This window comes from Triticum dicoccoides, chromosome 2A (genome assembly GCF_002162155.2).
Source record: "Triticum dicoccoides isolate Atlit2015 ecotype Zavitan chromosome 2A, WEW_v2.0, whole genome shotgun sequence".
Classification (NCBI taxonomy): Eukaryota; Viridiplantae; Streptophyta; class Magnoliopsida; order Poales; family Poaceae; genus Triticum; species Triticum dicoccoides.
In genome coordinates this window covers 267,604,078-267,621,346 of record NC_041382.1, presented here as the reverse complement: position 1 = coordinate 267,621,346, position 17,269 = coordinate 267,604,078, and positions in this window count along the sequence as shown.

Here is a 17,269-nt window from a genome sequence, read left to right as displayed (position 1 = left end):
GTATGTATAATAATGCTTTTTGGAGTATTTCTAATGCCTCTTGTCTCATAATATGCATGATACACACAAATGGGAAGAATTCCGGTAGCTGGAAATCTGGACTGGAAAATGCTACGTCAGGCTACCTAGTCTGCACAACTCCATATGAGCTAAAACTTTATGCGGAATTTTTATGGAATATATAAGAAATATTGGAGCCAATAAGTACTAGAGGGGGCCCACCAGGTGGGCACAACCCACCTGGGCGCGCTAGGGAGCCCAGGCGTGCCCTGGTGGGTTGTTCCCTCCTCGGCCCACCTCCGGTGCCCCTCTTCTGGTATATAAGTCATTTTGACCTAGAAAAAAATAAGAGAGGTCTTTCGGGATGAAGCGCCGCCGTCTCGAGGCGGAACTTGGGCAGGTGCATTTTTGCCCTCTGACGGAGCAATTCCGCTAGGGGAACTTCCCTCCCGGAGGGGCAAATCATCGTCATCATCATCACCAACTACTCTACCATCTTGGGGAGGGCAATCTCCATCAACATCTTCAATATCACCATCTCCTCTCAAACCCTAGTTCATCTCTTGTGTTCAATCTTCGTACTAGAACTATAGATTGGTACTTTTGGGTGACTAATAGTGTTGATTACATCTTGTAGTTGATTACTATATGGTTTATTTGGTGGAATATTATATGTTCAGATCCAATATGCTACTTAATACCCCTCTGATCTTGAGCATGATTATCATTTGTGAGTAGATACTTTTGTTCTTGAGGTCACGGGAGAAATCTTGTTGCAAGTAATCATGTGAATTTATATTCGATATTTTGATGGTATGTATGTTGTGATTCCCTTAGTGGTGTCATGTGAACGTCGACTACATGACACTTCACCATATTTGGGCCTAATGCAATGCATTGTGGAGTAGTTATTAGATGATGGGTTGCAAGCGTGATGTTTGCTTGAACTACGTCGGTATTTCCCCAAAGAGGAAGGGATGTTTGGTTGAACTACGTCGGTATTTCCCTCAGTGATGAGATCAAGGTTATTGAACCAGTAGGAGAACCACGCAGCACCACGTAAACAGCTCCTGCACACAAAGAACAAATACTTGCAACCCGACGTAAGAGAGGGGTTGTCAATCCCTCACTGGTAAAAAGATATGTAAAATTGCAGTAGATTGGATAAATAGATCTCGCGGGAATGCAAGATAAAATAAATAAAAATAAATTTCAGCGAGGTATTTTTGCATTTTTGGTTTAATAGATCTGAAAATAAAAGAAAATAAAAATGTATTGCGAAGACAAATATAATAAAGAAGAGACCCGGGAGCCGTAGATTTCAATAGTGGCTTCTCTCGAGAAAAATTGCAAACGGTGGGTGAACAAATTACTGTTGGGCAATTAATAGAACTTCAAATAATCATGAAGATATCCAGGCAATGATCATTATATATGCATCACGTCCAAGATTAGTAGACCGACTCCTTCCTGCATCTACTACTATTACTCCACACATTGACCGCTATCCAGCATGCATCTAGTGTATTAAGTTCATGGAGAGACGGAGTAATGCAAAAAGAATGATGACATGATGCAGACAAGATCTATTTATGTAGAAATAGAACCCATCTTGTTATCCTTAATAGCAATGATACATATGTGTTGGTTCCCCTTCTGTCACTGGGATCAAGCACCGTAAGATTGAACCCATCACAAAGCACCTCTTCCCATTGCAAGATAAATAGATCAAGTTGGCCAAACAAAACCCAAATATCAGAGAAGAAATACGAGGCTATAAGCAATCATGCATATAAGAGATCAAAGAAGACTCAAATAACTTTCATGGATAAAAACATAGATCTAATCATAAACTCAAAGTTCATCGGATCCCAGCAAACACACCGCAAAAAAGAGTTACATCATATGGATCTCCAAGATACCATTGTATTGAGAATCAAAAGAGAGAGAGGAAGTCATCTAGCTACTAACTACGGACTCGATGAACTACTGACACATCATCGGAGAGGCACCAATGGGCATGATGAACCCCTCCGTGAAGGTGTCTAGATTTGATCTAGTGGTTCTGCAACTTGCGGCGGCTGGAATTGATTTTCTTTGACTCCCCTACGGTTTCGGGAATATTGGGGTATTTATAGAGCAAAGAGGTGGTGCGGGATACCACCTAGGTGGGCACGACCCACCTAGGCGCGCTCGGGGGCCCAGGCGTGCCCTGGTGGGTTGTGCCCCCCTCGGGGCACCCCTAGGTGCTTCTCCGGCCCACTGGGTGTCTTCTGGTCCATAAAAATTCCACAAAAAGTTTCGTTCCATTTGGACTCCATTTGATATTGATTTCCCGCGATGTAAAAAACAAGCAGAAAATAGCAACTGACACTGGGCACTATGTCAATAGGTTAGTCCCAAAAAATGATATAAAATGATTGTAAAACATCCAAGAATGATAATATAACAGCATGGAACAATCAAAAAATATAGATACGTTGGAGACGTATCAATATCCCCAAGCTTAATTCATGTTCGTCCTCGAGTAGGTAAATGATAAAAACAGAATTTTTGATGTGGAATGCTGCCTAACATGTTCATCACATTTTCTTTTCTTTGTAGCATGGACATTTGGACTTTTATATGGTTCAAAGAAATAGTCTATTTTTTATATGAGGACTTTAATACTCAAGCATATCAACAAGCAACCATGTCTTTCAAAATATCAACGCTAAAGCAAGTTATCCCTAGCCCATTATGCTCAATCATTGATCCATTCATAACACACTCGCATATTAGCTATACCCAATGCTCAAGTATGATCATAGTGCCCCTTAGTTGGTGCTTTATAAGAGAAGATGGAGACTCGAATGAAAATAAAAATTGCATAAAGTAAAATAAGGGACCTTCGCGGAAGGAAGTAGGGATTTATAGAGGTGCCAAAGCTCGAAGCGAAAAAGATAGAGATAAAAACATTTTGGGAGGCATGCTTTTCCTATCAATGAAAACGACCAAGTAGTTCCCAATACTTTCCATGCTAGCAATATCACAGGCAGTTCCCAAACAGAAAATAAAGTTTATTCCTTTTTCAACCATACTTTCACTTTCCATGGCTAGCCGTATTCACGGGTGCCTTCCATACCAACACTTTCCAAGGAATTTATTATTTGACAACATAAATCAAATTCATTTTTCATTTCGGGACTGGGCATCCCTAATACCTTTGTTGTACTCTCGTACAATGACAAGTGAATAAACATGCATCTTGAGAATAACACATCTAGCATGCAAATATATTAGCCACCCCCAACCGTTTCATGAGCGGTACGAGCACACAAAAGAGAAGTTTATTTTGAAAATTAGAGATGGCACATACAAATTTGCTTAGAATGGCAAAAGAATACCGCATATAGGTAGGTATGGTGGACTCATATGGCAAAACTGGTTTAAAGGATTTTGGATGCATAGGTAGTGATCATACTTAGTGCAAATGAAGGCTAGCAAAAAGATTGCAAAGCGACCAACCAAGAAACAAAAAATCTCATAAGCGAGCATTAAGCATAATTAACACCGAATAATGCCCCACAAGTAGGGTGTAATTTCATTGCATAACTATTGAATTTCGTGCTTGCATAGGGAATCACAAACCTTAACACCAATATTCTTACTAAAGCATAATTACTCATCAACATGACTCAGATATCATATCATCATATCTCAAAACTATTACAAAGAATCAAGTTTATTTTGTCCAATGATCTCAATGAAAGTTTTTATTATGTCTTCCTTGGATATCCATCACTTTGGGACTAGTTTCATATGTTGCTTTTGATAAGCTCAAACAAACATAAGTGAAGATCATGAGCATCATATTTCTTTCTCTCAAATTAATTTAAGTGAAGCAAGAGAGAATTTCTTAAGAATTTTACTAACTATCAAATAAATATAAGTGAAGCATGAGAGCATTTCTTAAAAAATAACAAAGCACACCATGCTCAAATATATATAAGTGAAGCACTAGAGCACTCATAAAGATTTAAGTGAAGCATAGAGAGCAATTCTAACAAGTCATGTCATAATTTTGGTTGTCTCAAATAGGTGTTTCCAGCAAGGATTTATGACTTAAAACAAAAATAAAAACAAGCAAAGACTCATATCATACAAGACGCTCCAAACAAAACTCATAATATGTGACGAATAAAAATATAGCTCCAAGTAAAATACCGATGGTTGTTAGAAGAAAGAGGGGATGTCACTCGGGCATCCCCAAGCTTAGTTGCTTGCTTCTCTTTGGATAATATCTTGGGATGCCATGGGCATCCCTAAGTGAGGGAGTCCTAGATTAGGGGCTCTCCGAACAGCAAGACTATATCCTTTGGCCGGACTGTTGGACTATGAAGATACAAGATTGAAGACTTTGTCTCGTGTCCGGATGGGACTCTACTTGGCGTAGAAGGCAAGCTAGGCAATATGGATATGTATATCTCCTCCTTTGTAACCGACCTTGTGTAACCCTAGCCCCTTCTGGTGTCTATATAAACCGGAGGGTTTTAGTCCGTAGGACAACATACAATCATACCATAGGCTAGCTTCTAGGGTTTAGCCTCTCCGATCTCGTGGTAGATCAACTCTTGTAATACCCATATCATCAATATTAATCAAGCAGGACGTAGGGTTTTACCTCCATCAAGAGGGCCCGAACCTGGGTAAAACATCGTGTCCCCTGCCTCCTGTTACCATCAGCCTTAGACGCACAGTTCGGGACCCCCTACCCGAGATCCGCCAGTTTTGACACCGACATTGGTGATTTCATTGAGAGTTCCTCTGTGTCGTCACCATCGGGCTTGATGGCTCCTTTGATCATCGTTAGCGATGCAGTCTAGGGTGAGACTTTTCTCCCCGGACAGATTTTTGTATTCGGTGGCCTTGCACTGTGGGCCAATTTGCTTGGACATCTGGAGCAGATTGAAAGCTATGCCCCTGGCCATCAGGTCAGGTTTGGAAGCTTAAACTACACGTCCGATATCCGCGGAGACTTTATCTTCGATGGATTCGAGCCTCTGCCTTGTGCGTCATGTGGTCAAGATGAGTACGATTTAGCTCTACCATCAGACAGTGTTCAGGAGATCGCACCGGCAGCCGCTCCGACCCTCAATTCGGAGCCAGTTGCGCCGTCCATGGACGGGTGGATGGACCCCGCCACGGAGGCCTTACCCTCAGCGGCGATTGAGCCGAACATCGACCTTACCCTGCATGAGAGTCGTGTTGTCAAACTGCCGGATCTTTCTCCGGCCACGGACTCCGAACCATCTGCGCCCGTTCCTAGTGAATCTGATTGGGAGCCGATCATGGAGTTTACCTCCGCGGATATTTTTCAACACTCGCCCTTTGGCGACATACTGAACTTGTTAAGGTCTCTCTCCTTGTTAGGAGGATCCTGGCCGAACAATGTCCGGCAGGATTGGGATGCGGACAACAAAGAAATTCGCGGCCCACCCACCACCCACTTAGTAGCCACTGTCGATGACTTAACCGACATGCTTGACTTCGACTCCGAAGACATCGACGGTATGGACGATGATGCAGGAGATGAAGAGGAACCATTGCCCATAGGGCACTGGACATCCACCTCATCATACGATATATACATGGTGGACACACCCAAAGAAGGCAATGGCGATGAGACAGCAGAGGATGTCCCCTCCAAGAAGCAACCCAAGCGCCGACGTCAGTGGCGCCGCTCTAAGTCCCGCCAAAGCAAAAGTGGTGATACCGGCACAGGAGATAATAACACTCAAGATAGTGCCGAAGACAACAACAATCCCCTCCAGCAGGATTTAGAGCAGGAGGATGGAGGAGCCAGCCCTCCTGAGAAAGCGGCAGTTGGAGAGGCGGAGGATGATAATTACATGCCCCCCTTCAAGCGCCGGCTTATAGCCACGACAAATAGCCTTAAGAAAAAGCCGCAGCAGCTTCAAGCTGATCGAGATCTGCTAGCTGACAGATGGACTGAAGTCCTGGCGGCCGAGGAATATAAACTCGAACGCCCCTCCAAGAGTTACCCAAAATGCAGGTTGCTACCCCGACTGGAGGAAGAAGCGTATGACGCGGCTGATCGGCCACCCCGTGGCCGCTACAGAGAGGCATTCCAGCCAAAAGCTCAGCCGCACCCTGACGGCATTCAAATAAAAAGGCATGGGGAAATACGCCAGACCTGCGAGACGTATTGGAGGACAAAGCAAAACATGCAAGATCGATCTACGGATCACGAGGGCGCGCCACTATGCAAGACGATAAACGTCATGCCGGATACAGTAAAAGTAAGTCCGGTCGGGCCAACCACAGCGGACACGACTCATTCGAGCTACGTCACGACATAGCCCAGTACAGAGGCGCCGCACACCCCCTATGCTTCACAGGCGAAGTAATGGATCATCAAATCCCAGAGGGTTTCAAACCCGTAAATATTGAATCATACGACGGCACAACAGATCCTGTGGTATGGATCGAGGATTTCCTCCTCCACATCCACATGGCCCACAGTGATGCCTTACACGCCATCAAATACCTCCCACTAAAGCTCAAAGGACCAGCGCGGCATTGGCTTAACAGCTTGCCAACAGAGTCCGTTAGCTGTTGGGAAGATCTGGAGGCTGCATTCCTCGACAACTTTCATGGCACTTATGTGCGACCACCATATGCCGATGACTTGAGCCACATAATTCAGCAGCCAGAAAATCGGCCAGGCAATTCTGGACTCGGTTCCTAACAAAGAAAAATCAAATCGTCGACTGTCCGGATGCAGAGTCCCTAGCAGCTTTCAAACACAACATCCGCGACGAGTGGCTAGCCCGGCACCTTGTTCGGGAAAAGCCGGAATCTATGGCAGCCCTCACGACACTCATGACCCGCTTTTGTGCGGGAGAAGACAGCTGGCTGGCTCGCAGTAATAACATATCAAAGAACCATGGTACTTCGGACACCATGGACGGTAATAGCAGGTCACGTCGCAACAAACATAAGCGCCGCATTAATAGCGACAATACCGAGGATACGGCAGTCAATGCGGGATTCAAAGGCTCTAAACCCGGTCAGCGGAAAAAGCCATTTAAAAGAAGCACTCCGGGCCCGTCCAGTTTGGACCGCATACTCGATCGCTCGTGTTAAATACACGGCACCCCCAACAAGCCATCCAACCACACCAATAGGGATTGTTGGGTGTTCAAGCAGGCCGGCAAGTTAATTGCCGAAAACAAATATAAGGGGCCACATAGCGATGACGAGGAAGAGCCCCGGCAGCCGAACACCGGAGGACAGAAGAGTTTCCCCCCACAAGTGCGGATGGTGAACATGATATATGCAACCCACATTCCCAAGAGGGAACGGAAGCGTGCGCTCTGGGACGTATATGCGTTGGAGCCAGTCGCCCCAAAGTTCAACCCATGGTCCTCCTGTCCGATCACCTTCGATCGCAGGGACCACCCCACTAGTATCCGTCATGGCGGATTCGCCGCATTGGTCCTAGACCCAATCATCGATGGATTTCACCTCACTCGAGTCCTTATGGATGGCGGTAGCAGCCTCAACCTACTTTACCAGGACACAGTGCGCAAAATGGGTATAGACCCCTCAAGGATCAAACCCACAAAAACGACCTTTAAAGGTGTCATTCCAGGTGTAGAGGCCCATTGCACAGGCTCAATTACACTGGAAGTGGTCTTCGGATCCCCGGATAACTTCCGAAGCGAAGAATTAATCTTCGATATAGTCCCGTTCCGCAGTGGCTATCATGCACTGCTCGGGCGAACCGCATTTGCGAGATTCAATGCAGTACCGCATTATGCATACCTCAAGCTCAAGATGCCAGGACCTCGGGGGGTCATCACAGTTAATGGAAACACAGAGCGCTCTCTCCGCATGAAGGAGCACACTGCGGCCCTCGCAGCAGAAGCGCAAAGCAGCCTCCCAAGGCAACCCACCAGTTCAGCATTTCAAGACCCGGACACCTTCAAGCACGCTCGGAGTAATCGGCAACTGGACCGCCTGGCACGATCTAAGCTCGCGTAGCAATGCGGCCCCCACCCCAGTCCAAGCCAAACGGCGAAATCCGTGCTACGCGTACATAATTACGCATTAAAAATACTATGGGCACAGGCGGGGAGGGGGGCACAACTACGGCATGCCCCAATACGCGGCTTAAACCACACTAGGGGCTTCCCGTTTTGTTATTTTTTTCCTTTCAGGACTTTAATCTCTGGAAACCCTGTCCGGCAGCATGATTGCCGAACACATGATGCAGCAACCAAGGAGGAAGAAAGCTACGTCACACCACGGAACTCCCAGGTGGATTACGATAACGAGTGAAATATTTGCTTTAAATTATTCCTTAGCTTGCCCTTGGAAGGGACATAGTTCTACTTTTTGCTTATCGCACTATATGTATTATTCTGCATTAACGCACCTTTTTGAATAAACAATGCATAACATTACGACTATTATTGCATTCTTCTTTATATATGTGTGTTCATTAATGACGCCTTGCAACAGTACACTTTGGTACGGCCAATACACCATGGGCTTAAGTACCCCACAATATGGTGTGAGAAGTCGGAACACTTTCACAAGTGCGGCACCCCGAACTTATATCATTATATGCATCAGCTCTGAATCATGTCTTTGGTCAAATGTTCTGTTTGCCCGGCTCCTATGTTTTGGTACCTTACGTTCCACTCTATCGGCTAAGGTAGCACTAGGAGAACTACTGTGATTGTGCCCTGGTTCTGCTGGGCTAAGCACCTCAGTACAGAAAGCTAAAACTGACTGTCATGATAAGGCGAGAGACTGGTAGCTGTTCGGCGAGGTTTTGATTCCCTAAAGACTTATGCTGCTTAGAGCGAGGAGCCGGTCCTGTCCGGCTTAAAGGCGTGTATCGCGCCCCGAATTCAGCCTTCTGAATACCAGGGGCTTCGCCGAAATTTAAAATTATAGAATTCTATGGCTAAGTGAGAGTGATAAAGCATTATTAGTCTGGTTGCCTTGTTCGCTGTGCTGAGCACCTCCCTCGAAGGACCCAAAAATGGGAACAAGAGTGCTCAGGTTTATCCCGAACACCCCAGCACCCGCGGCATGAGGGCAAAAGCCGACGACTAGCCATCTCTCAGATTGGATAAATAGCCAAACATAAGGTAATATTTTAAATTCAAACAAGTGTTGCATAGCGCATATGAAACAAGTTTTCACCATACAGGATCACACGAGCAAGTTTACTCAAATATTACATCCTTGGAACATTCGTCCGCAACAAGACGGGCACCCTTCAGGACACCCTCATAATAATTTTCGGGGGTGCGATGCTCCTTTCCCTGTAGCGGTCCTTCCTTGATCAGCTTCACGGCGTCTAGCTTGGCCCATTGCACCTTCACACGGGCGAAAGCCCGGCGTGCACCTTCGATGCAAACGGACCGCTTGATGACTTCCAGCCGTGGGCAGGCATCCACAAGCCGCCTCACCAAGCCGAAGTAGCTGTTCGGAAGGGCATCGCCAGGCCATAGCCGGACTATAAAGCCCTTCATGGCATGTTCGACTGCCTTGTGTAGCTCAACCAGCTGCTTCAGCTGGTCGTTCATAGGCACCGGGTGTTCGGTCCCAATATACTGAGACCAGAACAGCTTCTCCGTTGAGCTTCCCTCCTCGGCCTGGTAAAACTGTGCGGCATCTGACACGCTGCGGGGCAAATCTGCGAATGCTCCTGGAGAGCTTCGGATTTGGGTAAGTAACAGGTAATTTACTTTCACATGCTTGCTTTGCATATAGAATGCCTTACCCGCCGCTATTTTCTTCATCGCGTCAATCTCCTGGAGGGCCTTTTGGGCTTCGGCCTTGGCACTCTTTGCGCTCTCGAGGGCCGCGGCAAGCTCAGACTCTCGCGTCTTCGAGTCAAGCTCCAACGCCTCGTGCTTCGTCATGAGAGCCTGGAGCTCTTGCTGCACCTCACCCACCCGAGCCTCCCGCCTTTCCCACTCGGTGCGCTCCTTGGCCGCTTTATCTTCGGCATCGGACAGCGCTTGCTTTATGGTCGCCACTTCAGTCGTGGCCCCTGGCAAATTCATGATGATCCTGTCATTTTGCAATTGCATTCTTTTTATACATATCCATAGACTAGGTACTACTTACCTTTGTTCTCCTCGAGCTGCCTCTTGGCAAGGCCGAGCTCGTCCTTGGACCCTTTAAGGTCCTGCTTTAGTGCGGCGACCTCCGCAGTCAGTGCGGCAGACGCCAGCAGCGAAGCCTGCATACGCATATTGACAAACTTATATTAGACTCCTGCGATATTGTTTGATCCTCTGTTCAGCTTTTCTTTGTGAACACCGAACAGAGCATTAGGGGCTACTGTCTATGCGGTAATATTTTTCCTATATTTTAAACACTTACCTCAAAGCCTGTTAGAAGGCTGGCACAGGCTTCAGTCAATCCGCTCTTGGCGGACTGAACCTTCTGGACCACCGCACTCTTAATAGTGCGGTGCTCCTCGTTGATGGAAGCACTGCGAAGCGCTCCCAGCAAATTGTCTGGCGCCTCTGGATGGACAGAGGTCACCGGCATAGGCGTCTCGCCCCTCTTGGAAGGAGGCCGCATGCCCGAGTCGGAACCACTAGAGGTTCCGGCGCGGTGTTCGGCTGAGGGCCGAACTCGGAGCCCTTAGGGGCTTTGTTCCCTCTGCTCTCGGAGTCCGGAAGGTCGCCTTGAGGTGCCTCCGGGACCGCCTCCCCTCGACCCAGTGCCTCTTGAGACAATACCTCGGCGTCGTCCGTAGGGCAAGGGGAGGTGGCGGTCGGAAGTGGATTGCTATCCATATCCGACGAGCCTAGGGAGCCGTCCTACGATACATCGATATGGGCTTGTGGCGGCCTGCATAATCATATTCGGCGTTAGGGGAAGCAGTGCGACAAAGGAATGCTATGAGTTACTCTGGTATCCGAATACGTATGACCTCCCCAGGGGCTTGGCCCTGGGCAACCACTCGTCTTCGCCTTCGGCAGCGGTGGTGGAACTGTTCGGAAGGAGAGTCCTTCCCTTCTTGGACCCTTTGGCCCCCTCAGTTGGGGCAGCCTTCCTCTTCTTGTCTCCCCCAACTGAAGGGGGAGCATCTTCTTCTTCCTCCTCGTCTTCGGGGGAGGAGTGTGTCGCAGAGTTACCGGACGATGAGTCCGCTGATGCCTAGCGTCCGGAACTCTTTCGGGTTCCCTTGGCCTTCTTCGTCTTCTCCGGCACCTTGTAAGGAGCCAGAGTCAACATCTTCGTCAGGAGAGCATATGCTGGACCTTCGGGCAAAGGAGCAGGACAGTCGATCTGTCCGGCCGTCTCCTGCCAGTCCTGTCAAAGGTACGGGAGCTTAGATCCCACATAGAGTCAAACTATGAGAAACAAGTATCCTGTGAGAGGTAAAACATCTTACCGTGCTGGCTTGGCGCTTCACACAGAATCCGCGATCCTCGGTAGTGGGAGGGGGAACCTCGGCACCCTTGAATAGCACCTTCTAGGCATCCTCGTGAGTTGTGTCGAAGAGCCGGTTCAGAGTTCGATGCTGGGTCGGGTCGAACTCCCACAAGTTGAAAGCCCGTTGTTGGCACGGGAGGATCCGGCGGATGAGCATGACCTGGACTATGTTGACGAGTTTGAGCTTCTTGTTCACCATGTTTTGAATACATGTTTGGAGTCCGGTCAGCTCTCCCGAACTACCCCAGCACAGGCCCTTCTCTTGCCAGGAGGTGAGGCGCGTGGGGATGCCAGATCGGAACTCAGGGGCCACTGCCCATTTAGGGTCACGCGGCTCGGTGATGTAGAACCACCCCGATTGCCACCCCTTTATGGTCTCCACGAAGGAGCCCTCGAGCCATGTGACATTGGGCATCTTGCCCACCATGGCGCCTCCACACTCCGCCTGGCGGCCACTCACTACCTTCGGCTTGACGTTGGAGGTCTTCAGCCACAAGCCGAAGTGGGGCTTGATGCGGAGGAAGGCCTCGCACACGACGATAAACGCCAAGATGATGAGGATGAAGTTCGGGGCCAGATCGTGGAAGTCCAGGCCATAGTAGAACATGAGCCCCTGGACGAATGGGTGGAGAGGGAATCCTAGTCCGCGGAGGAAATGGGTAAGGAACACTACCGTCTCATGGGGCCTGGGGGTGGGGATGAGCTGCCCCTCATCTGGGAGCCGGTGCGCGATGTTGTCGGGTAGGTATCTGGCTCTCCTCAGCTTCTTGATGTGTCCCTCCATGACGGAGGAGACCATCCACCTGCCTCCCGCTCCGGACATGGTTGGAGAAGGTCGAGGTGGGAAATGCGGACTTGGGCGCTAGAGCTTGAGTGTGCAAAAATGGATGAGCAAATGAGGAAGAAGGCATGGATGAAAAGGTGAATCCTTATCCCTTTATAAGGGCGGCCGAAACTATGCGCCCCGACTAGCCTCGTAAAACTCACTTATCCCCCAAGCACCGTAATCGATGGCGCGGTTGGGTTACCCATGCCCGTATTGATGAGAATCCCGTAATAAGGGGAACACGATCTCTGCTTTGACAAGACGTGTCAAAAAACTGCCTCGCGTTATGTGTGGGGCTAGTTAAAGGAAACGGTTCGAATAATTACCGGGCCATGGCATAATGTCGTGTTGCCAAAACGTGTTAGCAGATTAGATTTGTGGAAATATTATTCTCTCTACGGTGGTATGTGGAACTTATTTTGCAGGGTCGGACACTATCCTTGTATTCAAATTCTTCCGTGGTGTATTCGGAGGAGGAACCCGCCTTGCAATGCCGAAGACAATACTGCGCGCCGGACTCATCGTCATTGAAGCCTGGTTTAGGGGCTACTGAGGGAGTCCTGGATTAGGGGGTCTCCGGACAGCCGGACTATATCCTTTGGCCGGACTATTGGACTATGAAGATACAAGATTGAAGACTTCGTCTCGTGTCCAGATGGGACTCTACTTGGCGTGGAAGGCAAGCTAGGCAATACGGATATGTATATCTCCTCCTTTGTAACCGACCTTGTGTAACCCTAGCCCCCTCCGATGTCTATATAAACCGGAGGGTTTTAGTCCGTAGGACAACATACAATCATACTATAGGCTAGCTTCTAGGGTTTAGCCTCTCTGATCTCGTGGTAGATCAACTCTTGTAATACCCATATCATCAATATTAATCAAGCAGGACGTAGGGTTTTACCTCCATCAAGAGGGCCCGAACCTGGGTAAAACATCGTGTCCCCTGCCTCCTGTTACCATCAGCCTTAGATGCACAGTTCGGGACCCCCTACCCGAGATCCGTCGGTTTTGACACCGACACCAAGATTATGCTCTTCTTACTCCTTATTCTTCCATCCATCGTAATATCACCCAAAACTTGAAAACTTCAATCACACAAAACTCAACAAAACTTCCGTGAGGTCTATTAGTATAAGAAAGAAAATCACAACTATAAGTACTGTTGAAAACCCATTCCTATTTTATTCTTGAATTATATCTACTGTATTCCAACTTTTCTATGGCAAAAAAATCTTCAAATAAAACCATAGAATCATCAAAACAAGCACACAATGCAAAGAAAACAGAATCTGTCAAAAACAGAAAAGTCTGAAGCAATCTGGATATTTCTAATACTTCTGTAACTCTAAAAATTCTGAAAAATTAGGACCACTTCAGCAAATTGTATACTAATCTTACGAAAAAGGAATTGGTATTTTATCACGCTTCTGTTAAAAATGAGAATTATTTTTGTGAGCGCAAAAGTTTCTGTTTTTCAGCAAGATCAAATCAACTAGCACCCAACATGATCCCAAAGGCTTTGCTTGGCACAAACACTAATTAAAACACGAAAAACACAATCATAACAGTATCATAATTGTGCAAACACTCAAGAATAAAAAGCAAAAGAAAAAATAAATTTTATTCATTAGGTTGCCTCCCAACAAGCACTATCGTTTTACGTCCTTAGCTAGGCATAAAGCGAAGGATCTAAGTATTGTCATCTTTGTTTATAGATCCATATGATGCCCTCATGATTGATTCATATGGTGGCCTAATTCTTGTTCTAGGGAAGTGTTACATACCCTTCCTTAGTGGAAATTGAAATTTAATATTGCCTTCTTTCATATCAATCACAGCATCAATAGTACGTAAAAACGGTCTACCAAGAATAATTGGACAACGGATTGCAATCAATATCAAGAACAATAAAATCTATGTGCACATAATTCCAATTTGCAAGAATAAGAACATCATTCATTCTTACCATAGGCTTTTTAATAGTGGAATCCACTAAGTGCAAATTAAGAGAACATTTTTCAATATTGGTAAGACCAAGCACATCACATAAAGATTTTGGAATTGTAGAAACACTAGCACCCAAGTCACATGAAGCTAAACACTCATAATTTTTAATCTTTAATTTGATAGTAGGTTCCCATTCATCATGTAATTTTCTAGGAATTGAAACTTCTAATTCCAACTTTTCTTCCAAAGCTTCCATCATAGCATCAACGATGTGTAGTCAAAGCTTTATTTTGTTCATAAGCATGGCGTGGATTTATCATGGATTGCAACAAAGAAATACAATCAATCAAAGAGAAACTATCATAATTAAAGTCTTTATAATCCAAAAGAGTGGGCACATCACTAGTTAAAGTTTTGACCTCTTCAAACCCACTTTTATCAATTTTCTCAACAAGATTTTGACCCTCCGAATTATCGGGATGCCTTCTAGCTAAAGTTGACTCTTCTTCAGTCCATTTTTCATAAATCTTAATTTTACTAAACAAAGAAGTAATAGGAGAAACACCAATCATTTTAAGATCTTCATCACTTTTATGAAAGCAATCACTAAAAAACGCTTTTTCTAAAAAATCTCTTCTAGCTCTAAGCATAGCGGTTCTTTTCTTAATTTCATCCATAGAAACATAAAGAGATTTAATTGATTCTTATACCTTAGTCACAAAAAAAATCATCTTGAGATTTTCTACATCATGAGATACTTCTAGACAAATCATCAATCTTATTCAGCTTTTCTTCTATCGTAGCATTGAAAACTTTTGGAGTATTGATAAATTCTTTAATATTACTCTCAAGATCAGAGGTGTTCCTATTATTATTATAATAGGGATTACCATAGGAATTACCATAATTATTAGAGGAATTAGTAGGAAAAGGCCTAGGATTAAAATTTCCTCTATAAGCATTGTTATTGAAATTGTTTCGCGAGACAAAATTCACATCTATGGCATCACTATTTTGCTCAATAAAAGTAGACAAAGGCATGTCATGAAAATCAATAGGAGCACTTTTATTAGCAACCAATTTCATAAGCGCATCAACTTTTTCACTCAAATAAGAAATTTCTTCAACCGAATTAACTTTTTTACTAGTAGGAGCTCTTTCGGTATGCCATTGCGAATAATTTGACATAATGTTATCAAGCAATTTGCTGGCTTCACCCAAAGTTATTTCCATAAAAGTACCACCCGCGGCGGAGTGCAAAAGATTACGAGAAACAAAATTCAACCCCACATAAAAAAATTGTATGATCATCCAAAGATTTAAACAATGAGTTGGGCAATTCCTTGGCATCAATTTCATCCTTTCCCAAGATTGCGCCACATGCTCATGTTCAACTTGCTTGAAATTCATGATCTGGGTTCTAAGGGAAATAATTTTGTGGGAGGAAAATACTTAGTAATGAAAGCATCTTTGCGCTTATCCCAAGAATCGATACTATTGTGAGGCAAAGAAGAAAACCAAAATTTTGCATGATCTTGCAAAGAAAACAGAAATAATTTCAACTTCACAACATCACTGTCCACATCTTTTTTTCTTTTGCATATCGCATAATTCCACGAATGTGTTAAGATGGGATGCGACATCCGCATTACGAGTACCAGAAAATTGATCTTTCGTAACAAGATTCAGCAAAGTGGTATTAATATCACAAGACTCTGCACTAGTGGCGGGAGGAGCAATCGGAGTGCTAACAAAATCATTGTTGTTGGTATTGGAGAAATCACAAAACCTAGTATTCTCTTGAGTCATTGTGACTACACAATAGGATTGCACTAAAAAAACAGATCTAACGAGAAAACGGCTAACGAAAAAGAGGGCAAATGAAACAGCACATTTTTGTGAAGTGGGGGCGAGGAAAACGAGAGGAAAATGGAAAATAATGTAAATTCCAACGAAATGAGATTTATGATTAGGAACCTGGTAGATGTTGATGATGTCTCCCCGGCAACAGCGCCAGAAATTCCTTTTGATGTTTGCTTAACTACGTCGGTATTTCCCTAAAGAGGAAGGGGTGATGCAGCACATCAACGGTAGGTATTTCCCTCAGTGATGAGAAAAAGGTTATCAAACCAGTAGGAGAACCATGCAGCACCATGTAAACAGCCCCTACACACAAAGAACAAATACTTGCAACCCACGTAAGAGAGGGGTTGTCAATCCCTAACGGGTAAAAAGATATGTAAAATTGTAGTAGATTGGATAAGTAGAACTCGCGGGAACGCGAGAGAGAATAAATAAGAATAAATTTCAACAAGGTATTTTTGGTTTAATAGATCTAAAAATAAAATAAAATAAAAATAGACCGCGAAGGCAAATATAGTAAAGAAGAGACACGGGGACCGTAGGTTTCACTAGTGGCTTCTCTCGAGAAAAATAGCAAATGGTGGGTGAACAAACTACGGTTGGCCAATTGATAGAACTTCAAATAATCATGACGATATCTAGGCAATGATCATTATATAGGCATCATGTCCAAGATTAGTAGACCGACTCCTACCTGCATCTACTACTATTACTCCACACATCGACCACTATCCAGCATGCATCTACTGTATTAAGCTCATGGAGAAATGAAGTAATGCAATAAGAACGATGACATGATGTAGACAAGATCTATTTATGTAGAAATAGACCCCATCTTGTTATCCTTAATAGCAACGATACATACGTGTCTTTTCCCCTTCTGTCACTGGGATCAAGCATCGTAAGATTGAACCCATCACAAAGCACCTCTTCCCATTGCAAGATAAATAGATCAAGTTGGCCAAACATAACCCAAATATTAGAGAAGAAATATGAGGCTATAAGCAATCATGCATATAAGAGATCAAAGAAGGCTCAAATAACTTTCATGGATAAAAACATAGATCTGATCATAAACTCAAAGTTCATCGGATCCCAACAAACACACCACAAAATAGATTTACATCATATGGATCTCCAAGAGACCATTTA